The 14,545-nt window shown below is 43.6% G+C and overlaps 1 protein-coding gene across 2 annotated transcripts in view; it reads left to right on the top strand.

Annotated features, from left to right (window-relative positions):
• The window catches only part of SLAIN2 (SLAIN family member 2), a 53,720-nt gene that overhangs the window by 8,991 nt on the left and 30,184 nt on the right, over nucleotides 1-14,545 (top strand). The gene's annotated exons all lie outside the window — the stretch shown is intronic.

The raw sequence follows: 14,545 nt of genomic DNA, 5'->3' as shown, positions 1-14,545 counted from the left end.
TAATCGCTCGACTGTGTAATTATTGGCATTGCGAACATCCCTGAATCGGGCCCTTAGGGGCATGCCGGAACTATTTAGTTAGGTCCAAGCATACCGATTCATACATCTGCGTTAAGTACAGCCTCTGGGGCTTCACACGCAGGGAAAGAATTGAAAAGCTCCGTGCATGAAACCCGGAGCTTTCCCCGCGCAGTAAACCTTGCGCCTGATTGAATATACCCCTTAGAACAGTTCAAATAAAAAAAAAATGTATTTGCTTTTATGGTCAGTGCTAATAAAAATGGCATGAGGGTTTATAGACTTTACCTTTGTCATGAGTACAGTTAGTATGACGTAAAGATCTGGTCTAGAACCTTGTTAATATATCAATTGGCAAATGAGTTGCCTATGCTATTCAGCATAAAGTGTACAACTTATGCAGTTATGTTTGCCGTTTCTTTAAACCATTAACCGGATACGTTGTCTGATGATATTTTGAAAAGATTTCCATACAATAGAGCAGGTGTGGCCAAAATGTCAATCACGGTCAACCGCAGTGGATGTCTGGGAGCAGCCAGCAGCAGCCAATAGGGTCAGACTGATTCTTATTGGCTGCTGCACCCAGGACCAGCACAATGCGCTCAGCCGGTGCCGGGCTGGAGAGGTGCCGTGCTGCCTACTCCATTTGCTGGGCGCCCGCTGGGATTTTGTTACCAGCTGGTGCCAGGCAGCTCCCTCCATGCAGAGGTAGCCGGAGGCTGGAGCTTACTCCTGAGCTCCGCCTTCAGTCTCCTGCAGTGGGCACTATGGGAGAGACGTCAGCAGTAGGTCGACGGCGGACGCAGGAGCAGGGTTTCAGGCAAGTATGGTGTTTGTGTGTGTCTGTCTTCTATGTGTAAAGGGAGCTACTGGGGGCACTACTACAGGGGGCACTGCATAAGGGGCACTACTGTGGATATTGTGTATAAGGGCTACTACTGTGTGTAGTCCCTTGCTGTGAGTTCACGCCACCTATTTGCATGCCATGCCCACTTTTTCAGGCTTGGTAGATCACAAAAGGTTTTTAACTTCAAGAGTAGATTAGAGTCCAAAAGTGCAATAGAAGCTCTAAATATGCATTGGGTTCTGGTGACTGCTGTTTGGTCTATATTGTATACTCTTTCTGCATTGGTATTTTTATGCTGAACATTAATTGCTGTGCTGGTTTTTATACAAGTCTGTCATCAGGCTTAATTGTCTTATTGAAAACAAAACCACAGAGAAGCCTCTTCGCTGAGATATTAGATTGTATTTACTTCAATTGTTACTTCATGTCACTACTTTTTCTTATTGCTGTTGGAAAGCACTATTCTCACAGTGTTTGTCTTTCTCTTACTTTGAAATTGCAATTTTGTGCTGTGTGTGAGTGTGACACACTCCAATGTACTAATGGCTCCTTTGTACTCCACTGTGCCTGTGCAGACACTCATTGGTTACTGCCATCTCCCCTTTGTTCCATGTTTGACAGCTGAGTGAAAGGTAGACAGAAGCCGTGTACAAACACGTGGCTGCGTTAGCAAGGTGGATGATAGACGTGCTCTACTTTCCCTGTCACCTGTATCACTAATACGGCCATGTACACTGCGCCAGCATCTCTTCATAGGGACCAGTGATCTTTGGGTTTTTCTGTCACACTTTTGCTGTCAAAAACAGAATGAAGCTCAGACAGATTTACATTACATACTGTATGTGGTCAGCCAGTGACACTGTGTGCGGTATCTGATGACAGATCTTTTAGCTCTAAATACATTTACAGACTTGTTTATTTTGGCCATGTGTATGGGAAAAAAGCCTGAGTGCATGCATGACCAGCATTAGCACTTGAAATAGAGTAGTGTTCATTCTAACACCCTGCACCTGTCACAACCCTCTTTCCTGCCTGGGGTGTCAGTCTCTTCTGTGGTGCTTCTAGCACATTCTGGTCTGTATCTCAGCAGTTTGTTGCATCAGCTGAGTGTGCTAGAAGCACCAGAGCAGAGAGACACCCCGTGGAGGAAAGAGGAACTGCACTGGATGTGACAGATGCAATGTGCTAGAATGAACACTAATAGAGTATGTGACCCTTCATTTAGAGCAGGGGTGGGGAACCTATTTTCTGCCGAAGGCCATTTTGATATATATAACATTATTTGTGAACCCGGTGCAGGCCAAGCCTCCCCGTGTGATGTCACACAGGGCCGGGCCACAATCGCTGGTGATTACAGCAATGCCTGGAGCATCCTGAGGATGCTCTGGGGAGCTGTAAGGGCATCTTTGTGACCGTCTGAAGCGTCCTAAGGACGCTCCAGACGGCACTGCTGCATAGATTCTGGCTGCAGGGTGCCATTTTAGGCACTCTGCTAGCCAGATGAGGCTAGCAGCAAAAAGCTCAGAGGGCCAGATCAAATGATTCCGCGGGCCTCATAGGCCCCCGGGCCCGAGGTTCCCATCTCTGATTTAGAGTAAGGAAAGCACTTCAGTTCACTGTGTATATCCAATTATGTATTGTGATGATCTTGGAGCATAGTTTTGAGACAGAAGTGGCAATCTCCTGTCCTGATGTCTGGAGAGCTCAATCATTTCCCAATCATTGGAACTGCCCTACAAAAAATCCCTCTGCACCTAGCTCTGTGCACATGAAAATCTGCATGATGAAGGTGTGAGAGTTGCTTCATAGGCCAACCTCCCAATACTAAAGCCATCTACAGAATTAATTTACTTTTTTCAGTTTGTCTCTCTAATTATGTGTTTGATTGCTAATTACTTGTTTTGTTTGTGTTTTATTAAAATGGTTTATATTATATTTCATTTTAAAAGAGCAAATGTGTTTTATTAAAATATGGGCTCTCATGTAGGGGGAACAGCTGTGTGTCCTGCAAAGCCATGAATTTCCCTAAAATTGTGCCCTCAACCATGCACTTAAGCTGGGTATACGCTGAGCGATGTGTACCCAGCCGACATATCAGATCCTGGGTACACATCAGAACAAGATAATGAACGATACCTCGTCCCCTTCCTTCATTACGTGCAGCATGGCCAACCGGACGATGTCGCAAGCGTCCACAGGAGCGCGCATATGGGCTGTACACACTGAGCGATTCGGTGGAAAACACCATATCGTGCCGACATCGCTCCAGTGTGTACCCGGCATTAGTCTGAACTCTGCCAGTAACGTCCTGATGCGCCCAACTCCTTCCATCAAATTCAGCCTGCTTCCCCATAGATATGTGCCTTTGTGGAAAAGTAGGTGTGTATCATCATTAAAGAGAGTTTGTGGTACAGTCTATACTTTTGTAAATGGGCCATATAGTGTGGGGAAAAATCTCACAATGCATAATATACATTGGTTATTCTACCGAGATAAATGTCTGGATTTGGAGCAGGTAGATAACCGTGCTCTGTCTCTCGCAGCAATGCGTCTGTCAGTCACAGGATTTGAGTACATGCTATACTTGTTGATTGTGAAGTTTTGTCATGAAATTAAATAAATACACCTCCCTGTGTCCACTGATAGCACCACCTGCAGTTCTGTAGAAACTGACTCTTTTTAATATGCCAGTGGGAGTCACTTTTCCAAATCCATACAGGGAAAGATTGAATACATTGTTCAGTGCAATGTTTTTGATAAAGCTGGTTTGGTGATTGCACCCTGTGAGCAGAGATTTTGTACCCATAGCAACTATAGGCTAACTTCAGCTACAGTCTGCTTCCATCATTTTTGAGGTGTCCCTTTCACTTCACCAGATAATGAGCTCCAATACTTTTGGGTAGTATGTGTGCATAATCTTTAGCAAGGTTTTTGCATTATTCAGTTAGGTTGTAAATTTTACTTTTACTCCATTAGCATAACATTTACTGGATGAGATTGCATTAGGTAGCTGAGTCAGTTATTTAATGCATTTTACATCAATTGAATATTTGCATTTTCAAAAGAAGGACTAGACCATTAATGTATGTCAAATGTGTTATTTATGAGCTAGTGTAAATACTGTATTCATTGTAGTCCTATACCAAGAGACCCCATTTCTAGTAATGTCACACACAGGATATGACACATGACGTGATCGCTTGCGTGTGCTACTGAATCATCTGCAGTTGATTTAGGTGTAGCCAATTTAAAAATAGACTTTTAACACAACACATGCAATTGAAATAAATGGCATGTGAGGTATTAAATGGTAATTTAAAGTTTGATACATGTATACTATCACAGGTGTCTCAACTATTAAAATGTTTAAGAGCTAATACTCTACTTTTTGCTCATCACTTCTTCTTTTTATGATCATCTCTACAGTGTAACCAGTATGGTCTGGTGAGGGATGAAGTCATCTGTTGTGAATAGACCATAGTAAAAGCCTTCTCCAAACACAAAGGGAATCACATTCTGTCTTGATGGAAAAAATAGCTTTGGCGCCATGAAAGTGAAATATCCACTTTTTCAAAACAATGTTGTTTTCTGGTAGTGAGCACAGTAATATATAATTGTACATACAGAGAAAAAAGGCTCTGCAGCCAGTCAGGTTTGTCCTATTACTAGGGCAGTGGAGAGCATGGATGGAATTCCATTGCCTTATCGCTCCAGCCACTCCCGTCTGAAATAAAGACGGCTATTCAATTGTTTGTGCCGCAGATGTCTCGCACAAAATGCAGGGGAATAGCTGCGTAAAAAGGGAGCCCAAAAGCCATACTTTGGGCTGTTTTCAGCTCTCGCCTCAGGAGATCAGTAATTTGGGGTTGGATACGGGATGCCGGTGTTTGGGATCCCGGCGGTCAGAATCCTGATGCTGACATCCCGACAGGGTTAGGATACAGACACCTGTCGGTCAGTATCCTAACCCATCCTCCCTGGTGCCTAAACCGAACACTCCCCGCTTAGTGCCTAACCCAAACTCTCCCCCTAGTGCCTAACTCTTAACCCTCCCCCCTAACCCCACTACTTCCTGACGGGATGCCAGCATTCTGAGTGCCGAAATCCCCGCAGTCGTGATTATGTCCGCATCCCGTAATGGGTGCCCATGGCACTCGCGCCCTTCGACACGAACAATTGAATAGCTCCCGTCACTTTAGATGGGAGCTACAGGCATCCAAACACTATTGAGTTCCACTGCCCCCATCCTACCAAGAATGCAAACATTGGCCACTATATTCAGCTTCACCTCACACTCTGCTCCCCATTTATCATGTCTGACTTTTTTTTTTTTTTTTTTTATATATATAAACTGAATGCAAAGATACATATTTTCCAGTATATTTACTTGAAATATATTTAGAATTGTTGACAAGTATATTGGTAGTAAAATAATTAAGTTTGAGAACATGGCTAACCCATTCCCTATCCACCTGGTTTTGGAATATGAAGGATAACCTAATAATCCTTGGAATTTATGACCCAAAATGGCTGCCTCCCCTCTGGTGTGTTCCTGGTTTTATGTATTTTTTGTAAATCTTATCCTCTTCATCCACAGGTGAGTTAATTAGTACCTCAGTCAGTTTGATTATGCACAAGCTAAGATATCCTTACAACCTGGACTGTAATGGGGGGCATCCACTACAAGATCTGAAAACGACTGCACGATTACGACATTGTAATCGTGCAGTCGTTTGTCAGTCGTGTGATGTGCCTGCACTGAATGTCTGCTCATCCATCCTCTGGAAACATGCTGAGCCTGACGATAGTCAGGTTGACCAGCATGTTTGCACGATAATAGATGTCTAAAAGACCAAATTTTCAAACGATGTTCGAACGATTTTATCATAATCGTTCAACTTTATCGTCTAGTAGATACCCCCCTTTGGGGTGCCTTGAGAACCGAGTTTGGGAGCCCCTGGTCTATATTATATCCAAATGCATGTATTATATGTGTGTATATATCTAATATAATACTATATTTAATGTGACTATCTCTTCAGAGTCTCCATTAAGGCATGCCAACTGTGAATATTCTGTAGTCCATTGTTATCAATATAAAGTGTAACTTGGCTGTACTTATGAGCAGGACTTTCCGCTAGTAGATGCTTGCTGAATGTGGTTAGCATATGGAGCACATTGCATTTTATCCTCTGCTAAATGTAGTTTAATAAGCCAAAAGATTTGCTAGCCAATTCACAAACAACCGGCACATGTAATGTTACTGTACTTTGTTCAAGCCATAAGGGGATTATAGAATCATTCAGTTGGTAACAACTTGATCTGCACTGTTAGTAGTTTTAAGAACCTTGATCATTGGTTCCCAAACTTTCTGGCATCAGTGCGCCCGAGAGTACCACGGCATCCCTAGGTTTTACATTTCTTCATTTAATAATTTTTGCAGAATTTTTCAATAAGTAAATTGTGCTTATCCAATTATGTGGTGGTGGACAGGATTGTGTTTCTGTTTGTCCACATATTTTATGATTGGCAGCCACCAGCACTGGTTTTACCCATCACATTGAACATAAATTTGATTTGGGTCTGGACCACCAACCCGAGGCATCCCTGCAAGTGCCCCATGGCACCCAGATTGGGAACCCCTGTCCTAGATATTTATAAGAGCAATTCTGGGTTCACTCTGAGGATAGACAGTGGTAGCCAATGTGATGGTTTTCGCAGGGGTCCCCTGTGGACACTAGGGCTGATCGGTTGGGCATCTTACTTTGAAGCTTAAACTTTAGTACTCTGAAGTCAGAATGCTCTGCAAACAGCCAAAGCAGTTGGCTGTCCTGTCACTGGACATTACCATCTAACCCACTACATATATTGCATGTTTAGCGTTCCCGCTAGGCTGTTTTAGCGGGGCGCGGCGCCCTGCCCTCCAGGAGGAGTGCAAAAAGCGCCCTTCCCTCACAGCCTGCAAGTGCCGTCTTGACCCATGGGACGCAGTGTCCCGCGGGTGGAAAAATGTGCGGTGACCCGGTCACCACCGCATTCGCCCGGCATCTATTCTCCCTTTCTGCAGCGCTTGGGGGCTGCCCTGCGTGTCCGTAAGTGCCGGGCATGCCCCCAAGTATGACGAAAAGGGGACGCGTCTTATAGACACGCCCCCTTTTCATGATCACGCCCCCTTTTCGGACGCGCGCACAAATGGTTGCCCTCTCTAGCTCCGGCACCCTGCCTGCCGCCGGAGCTAGAGTGAACACTACGTGTTGAATGTGTTGTGCGCTGTTTGAGCAGTCTGAAGAGCACCCAGTCACCGAGATCCCTTTCCTCTGTGCAGGACTGCTTTTGGCTAATACAAAAAGTCACTACAATCTACAGAAAACACGGCGACAGTCGTAGATGTTGCATGTAGCCCACTGACCTCTGGTTTTGCAATAAAATAATCTGTGCTAAAGCTTTTTGTTTTTTCTAAGCAGAACTTTTTTCTTTTGTAGGTTAATTTTGGTAATTTACCAAACAAGTCTTGTTTTTGTTTTTTGAGAGGTGTTCGTGCGGCTTTTCTGTTTACAGAATGCTACAGAGTTTGATTCTCATCAGTCTGATGCTTCAGGCTGTAACTTTGGCAGCTGTGCTGAATCGCAGAAGAGTAATATGGCCAGAAGGAAGATCTGGGAGAGGCATTGGGTACATCCCCTTTTGTTTCTTGGGGGAAAAAATAATAAATAATAAAAAGCATCAAATGTCAGGAGTTTTATAAGTTTCAGTATTTTTTTTTTTTTTATTATTATCCTTTCCTGACAAATGAAAATACCCAGCTGATGCAATATTAAAGGAAACTGTTATGGATTTTTTTTTTTTTTTTTCTTGCCGCATGTAATGCTCAAACCCTACACGCTCAGTGGCCACTATATTAGAAACACCTGCTACTTAACTTAAATAACATATCTGCTAATCATGTGTGCAGTACCTCAATGTATAAAAGCATGCAGACGTGGGTCAGTAGTTATTCAGACCAAATCCCAGAATGGAGAGGAATGATAGGAGGATGACCAAGCTGACAGTAACTCTGATAACCATGTGTGGTGTGCAGGAGAGCGTCTCTGAATGTACAATATGCCAAACCTTGAAATGTATGGGCTACAGTAGCAGAAGATCACCCTGGGTTCCACTCCTGCCAGCTAAGAACAGGAAACTGAAGCTACAGAGTGCACAGGGCACCAACACTGGTCAGTTGAAGATTGGAAACATCTGGTCTGATCTTAATTTCTGCTGCAAAATGAAGATGGTCAGTCAGAATTTGGTGTAATAAACATGAATCTTCCTTGCCTTCTGTTAATAGTTCAACCTCTTGGTACAATAGTGTGGGGAAGTCTTCTTGGCACACATTATGCCCCTTAATACCTATTAAGCATTTAAATGCCACAGCCTACCTGAGTATTGTTGCTGACCATAGGTATCCCTTATTGGTTACTTCCAGCTGGATTATGTGCTATGTCACTAAGCACGCAATATCTCAAATTGGTTCAACGGACATGACAATGAGATCAGTGTAATCCAGTGACCTCCACACTCACCAGATCTCTCTCCAGCAGAGCGCCTTCGGTATGTGGTAGAATGGGAGGATTTGCAGGATGAATGTAGATCCGACAAATCTGCAGCATATCTGATGTCAGCATGGACCAGAATTTCTGGGGAATGTTTCCACTGTGTTGTATTTAGACTGTTCTGACTCCAAGTACTTGAAATTGAAAAGTGTACCTAATAAAGTAGGGCTCCTTATGTGTAAGACTACAGTCTGGGTTAGATTTTGGGATCTCAAGCAAGTGTTGGTCTCTGCATTTCTGTTTCTATAGTTGCTATAGATAATGTGTAGTCACTGAGTAAGATGGTTATTTCTATACATGCTCCCCTCTAAAAAAAAAAAAAAAATTCTTCCTGATGCTTACCATCCAGTCATCCTCATCATGCTTCAACTATTATTGTTAGTATTATTGTTCAGTTCCTAGGGTTAGTTTACTTGTACATGCTGTGTTTCTTTCTCTCCTTGACTTTTACTCAGTATGGAATGAACGCCCTGCACTTAGCACGGGAGAAGTCGCTCAACACAGGCTATCTGGTGCTTTAGGACGCGAATATGTGACTCTTGTGACCAACGCAGGGTGGTCGAGCAAACCATTGAATTGGCTCCTGGTCACTTTAGATGGGAGATAATTCTCTCAAACAATTGAATTGCCCCCAGAAAATGCTCATATATTTGACAGAACAAAATGATTTACACGATCAAGATTCATTTATTTACAAAACTAGCAATAACACACACAGATAATAGGAAATTAAGGAGTCTCCTCAGAAACAGGGGTGATGGAGTCCAATTATTCAATCTTTCTACTCCTCCTGTACTGCAGGCAATATTTTTTAGCAAGATTGCATCATATAACTTTATGGCATTTATCAATGAGGCGATTCAATTGTTTGGATGTCACCTGCTAGTTGTCTATATAAATAGGCACCTGATAGAAAAATTCAATTGTTTCTCTGTTTGGATGCCTAAAGCTGCAGGGGGACACATTTCTTGTTGCCGCCTCCTGAGCTGCGAGAAGAAATGTGTGCTTAGTCCAGTTTTTGGGGAACCCTAATGGTGGTTTGAGTAACCACTTCTTTAGACAGGTTAGCCGCTGTGTGCGGCTACACCTGGTACGTGTAGCCGTGATAAATATTAATGTGCGCCTGAACGGAGAAACCATTAAATTGCTCTGTTGGGGCGCCTATTCGTTAGACGCTCAGCAGGGGGTGTCTAAAACAATTTAAATCACAGCCCAAATGTCCATGCAGCCATTTGCAGGCATGAAATATTCTTTGGCACAGTATACTAAAGAGGCTTCCTCTATACACACAGCTTCTGATCAGATGCTCTTGGAACACCAGAATTGCTTAGATGTATCGGAACATCCGTTTCGCAGGGGCCTGTTTTTACTCACCATTACTTGCAAATTTAGTTTTATTTGGAATTCTTCTCTAGTGTGGAACTGAGCAGTATGTGGGAATATAGCTCATAACCGATGACCGAAAGCTGGGGAGTAGTGGATTGATTTTGATTCTTTGAGTTGTTTATAATGTGCATTACACAGTTTGACAGAGGAAAGCTTCAGGCTGTGATTCTACAGGACTCCGGATACTGAGGAAGATGAAATCAGACAGCATTGCCTTTCCTTGGAGAGGTCATATTATGCGTTTACTGCAATGGTTTCTTGAAATATGGCCACTATGTTTTTACTTGTGTTGTCTGTGTAGTAAATGACATCTAAATATCTATTACGCATCTACAAACTGTCTCTTTTATAGGTGACAGGTGTTCTTTACTATACACTACATGGCCAAAAGTATATAAACCCCTGACTATACAACCCAAATGCAAATGTTTAACATATCATTCCAAACCATGGACATTAATAAGGGGTTGGTTCTCCTTTGCTGTTATAACAGCCTCCACTCTTCTGAGAAGATTTTACACTACTGTGATCGCTGTGAGTGACAAAGTATGTGGCTCCCAGGGACCCTCCACTTTTAAAAAAAAAAAAAATGGGGCCTTACCTGACCATTTCTGGGTCCCATCATAATTTGTGCTTTAGAGCTCCCCATCTGCCTCTCAGACTTCCCCACATGCCCCTTAAATGCATGTTTTAATGCCTCCATGATCTTTCAGGTAATGACTTGTCTGTTCACAAAACCCATAGTGAATAAGTAGGCTTACCATATCATCCCTTTAAACTGGGACACTCCTGGATTACACAGGTTCTGTGGCTCATTAAAACCAGGTGAAATCCAGGCATGAAGTCAGCCAGTCACAGAACCTTTGTAATTAATTTATGAGTGTCCAGTTGTAAAGCATTAGTCTGGTTAGCCTATGAATAGCCTTTTGGTGCGTGCCTGAAAAAGTGGTGTGGTCATTTAGAAAAGGGGACGTGTCCCTGAGATGCATCCCCTTTTCATCACTGTAGGGGGTGTCCTCAGCACTCAAGGAGATGCTGGACTGCCCTCAAGGCAAGCTCAACCTGCCAAGCCGATCACTGCGGCCCACGAGCGGGGATGGCTGTTTTAGCTTTTCACTGTATAGTAGGCCTTATTCACGTTACGTCACACAGTAGTGCCCCGCAGTAATGTCCTTTACACATTTATGCCACGCAGTAATGCCTGGTCTTTACACATGCCGCACATTAATGCCCGGCCTTTATACATTTTGCCACAGCCATGCCCGGCCTATACACATGTTGCACATTAATTCCTGGTCTTTACACAATATGCCATGCAGTAATACCCCTTACAAATGATGCCACACAGCCATGCCCGGACTTTACACATTATGCCGCACATTAATGCCCTTTACACATTATGCCGCACATTAATGCCCTAGTAGTCCCCTTATGCATTGCCTCCAGTAGTAGCCCTCCCCTATGCAGTGCCCCCCAGTATAAATCCCCCCCCCTATGTATTGCCCCCAGTAGTGGCCCACCTAATTGCCCTTTAGTGACCTGGGCCTAATGCCCAGGTCACTCACACCTATTTGGGGCAGACACCTTCAATTGGGCCTAATGCCCCCTATGTAGCCCAGGCCTTGTGCCCACCTATATAACCACAGGCCTATTTCCTGAATTTATCCCACGGGCCTAGTGCCCGACAACCCTGGTGGTCTAAGGAGAGGGTTGATCATGCAGTCTTCTGGCCTCTTGCGCAGCTGCTGAAAATGTTGCCACAACGCTCTTCTCTTCTCACTCCTCCCCTCCGCCGCCGGACTGAACTTTCCCGCTCAGCGGTGTCTAATACAAGACGCCACGAGTGGGCGGGGCTATGACACGGCGAGCCGCAATTGGCTCGTCGCGTCTGCCTCCTATTGGGTGCTGGACCGCGAGCCAAACAACCGCCGCCGCATTTTGGCTACCAGGCAGTGAGCTCCGCTTAGCTTGCGCCCAGAGCCAAGCTTTTACTGCCGACCCTGGTGGAAGGGACCAGGCGGTCCCTTCACAAAGGTACCCGCTGCGGTGGCTTACCCGGCGCTGGGAACAAACACTGTAACCGCGCCGGGCACGTTATGTGTCCCACAGGGGACACCTCTCCTCTGCCTGCCCCTGCAGCTGTGCTGATGCTGGGATCAGACACTTGATCCCAGCACTGCTTTCCACAGCAGCAGCCAATGAGAGTCTATGGCTGCTATAACAAACAGCTGTCAGGGATTGGCCACAGCACAGCGTGTCCCCCGGGGACCCGGCTACTCTTTAAAAGTGAGTCCCAAGTGCTCAATCCCGGGTAAAATACGCGCTATAGCGCATATTTGCGAACACTGCACTAGATTCTGGAACATTGCTGTTGGGATTAGCTTCCATCTATTCAGCCACAAAACAGTGGTGTTGAGCAATAAGGCTTGGCTCGCGGTCAGTGTTCCTATTCTTACTAATGGAATTTAATGGGGTTGTAGTCAGGGCACTGTGCAGGCCAGTCAAACTTTGCAACAAAAAAGGAAAGAGCAAATAAAGGAGCAATACCACAGACAAAATGTTGTGAAATGTAGAGCAGCTCCAATGGGGATTGGCCAACCCCCTCCAAAGAAAGACTAGACAATTCTAGATAAAGAAACTCTTATGCCCTTGACCACTAGTCTGATACTATAAATTTCTAATTTTACTGAATAAATCTCCTATATAAAATAAACCAAATATAGACTACCGGGGTCAATATTATAACGCAGCACAAAACATGCGCACGGCATCTAGTCACAGTAAGGCAGGAGCTTTGGGGTAGCCCAGCTTGTCTGTATGTGCTGGGCACGCCCCCAATAGTGATGAAAAGGGGGGGCGTGACTTAGACACACCCCTTTTCTCATAGTCACTCCCTTTTTCAGCTGCACGTGCCTGTGAGAGTTCCCTTTCTACGGTCTGACGCCCTGCCCCATCGGATGTGGAATAAAGGTGCATTAATGTAGTTGCTCGCAGCTATTTATTACACAGTTTGACAGGCAAGGAGCATTTGAGAGTTGTTACTGGGAGTGGCAGCAAAGAACGCAGACGTGTTGTGACATTTTTTGGGAAGTGTCACAACCTACATCTGTGATCCAGTACGCAGTGAAAGTAGCTCCGGGATCTCAGTTTCCACGTCCATTCTGAGTAATCATAGGGTTACTGTTACAATCGAATGGTCTTCAACCAATGCTGCGCCTTTGTACGCCCATGCTTGGATTTGCAAAGCTGCAGGTGGGCGTCTCACTACGTTCCTCGGCCATGCAACATTTGCATATTCTTTTACAGCAGCTCCGTCCGGGATCGCAGCTGCGATGGCATTAGCGTACATCTCTGAATCAGGCCCTCTGTCCTCAAGGCACCCTAACAGTCCAGGTTTTAAGAATATCCATGCTTATGCACAGATGGAATAATTAAGTCACCTGTGATTAAGCATGGATATCCTCAAAGCCTGGATTACTAGGATGCCTTGAGGACCAACTTTTGGAGCCACAGGTGTAGGAGATCGGTGTACTTTTATTATACAACTTTTTTCACTAGCACTAAGCAATTTTCTAGCAGCTTCTCTCCTAGTGACTGTTATTGTGACACTGCATCACATCTATAATTGTGTTTAGTGATAATGGGGGTGTAATCTCTAAAACTTCTTTGTGTAATGGTTCCTCTACCTGGGGAGTGCATATCCCCTATGTGTTGACCATGAGCATAATGAAACTGACCATGACTGATGACTATATCATGTCACTAGGTTATGTCTCCAGTCAATGTATATCTGTCTGTTTTGTATTTATATATAGTGTGCATATAAAGTTATGACATTCCAAGAATACTGATTTATTTATTTATATTAATGTGACCTCACATCAGTGCAGCGGTCTGCTATTTCAGAAATACACATCTATTTATGAGTCTTGATAAGTAGTGGGCTCATGAGCTTAATGGATAACATGTTTTATAACCTCTATAACTGTATGTAGAATGCATAATATTATATAATTATTCTCTTCACATTTGTAACTGGCTATATTTAAAATTGTGATCACACATGAAAAATACACACAGCTCATTCATGTAACTACAGAATGTTTTAGTAATACAGGTTGAGTCTCTCATATCCAAAATGCTTGGGACCAGGGGTATTTTTTCTATATCGGAATATTCCGTACTTTGCAATATGTGCATACCATAATGAAATATCTTGGAAATAGGACCCAAATCTAAACACAGAATGCATTTATGTTCTATATACACCTTATATACACAGCCTGAAGGTAATTTTATACAATCGTTTTAATAATAGTGTGCCTTAAACAATATTTGTGCAGATTGAACCATCAAAAAGCAAAGGTTTCACTATCTGTCATGCTAAAAAAATTCTGTTTTTCGGAATATTTGGTGATAGGAGACTCAACCTGTACCTAAAACTTGACACTAAAAGACAAAACAAATAGGCTGTGTTTGCTATATATGGTGTTTTTTTGTTTCCGTATTCGGTTATGATCTCTTTTGATTTGAACTCTGCGCCTACTGTCATAGAATAGACATCAGACACCACAATTACACATCCAATTCTCAGGTTAATTTAACAATCTAGCAGTAAGTTTGATTTTTGCATACCGTACACACTTTTAAAACTGATTTATAGCGCAGTGTAACCTGATTTAAGACTTGTGCTTTCACACGT

Source organism: Taudactylus pleione, unplaced genomic scaffold (assembly GCF_031769625.1).
Source record: "Taudactylus pleione unplaced genomic scaffold, aTauple2 ptg000169l, whole genome shotgun sequence".
Taxonomy (NCBI): Eukaryota; Metazoa; Chordata; class Amphibia; order Anura; family Myobatrachidae; genus Taudactylus; species Taudactylus pleione.
This window is presented reverse-complemented; position numbering and strand designations above follow the sequence as displayed.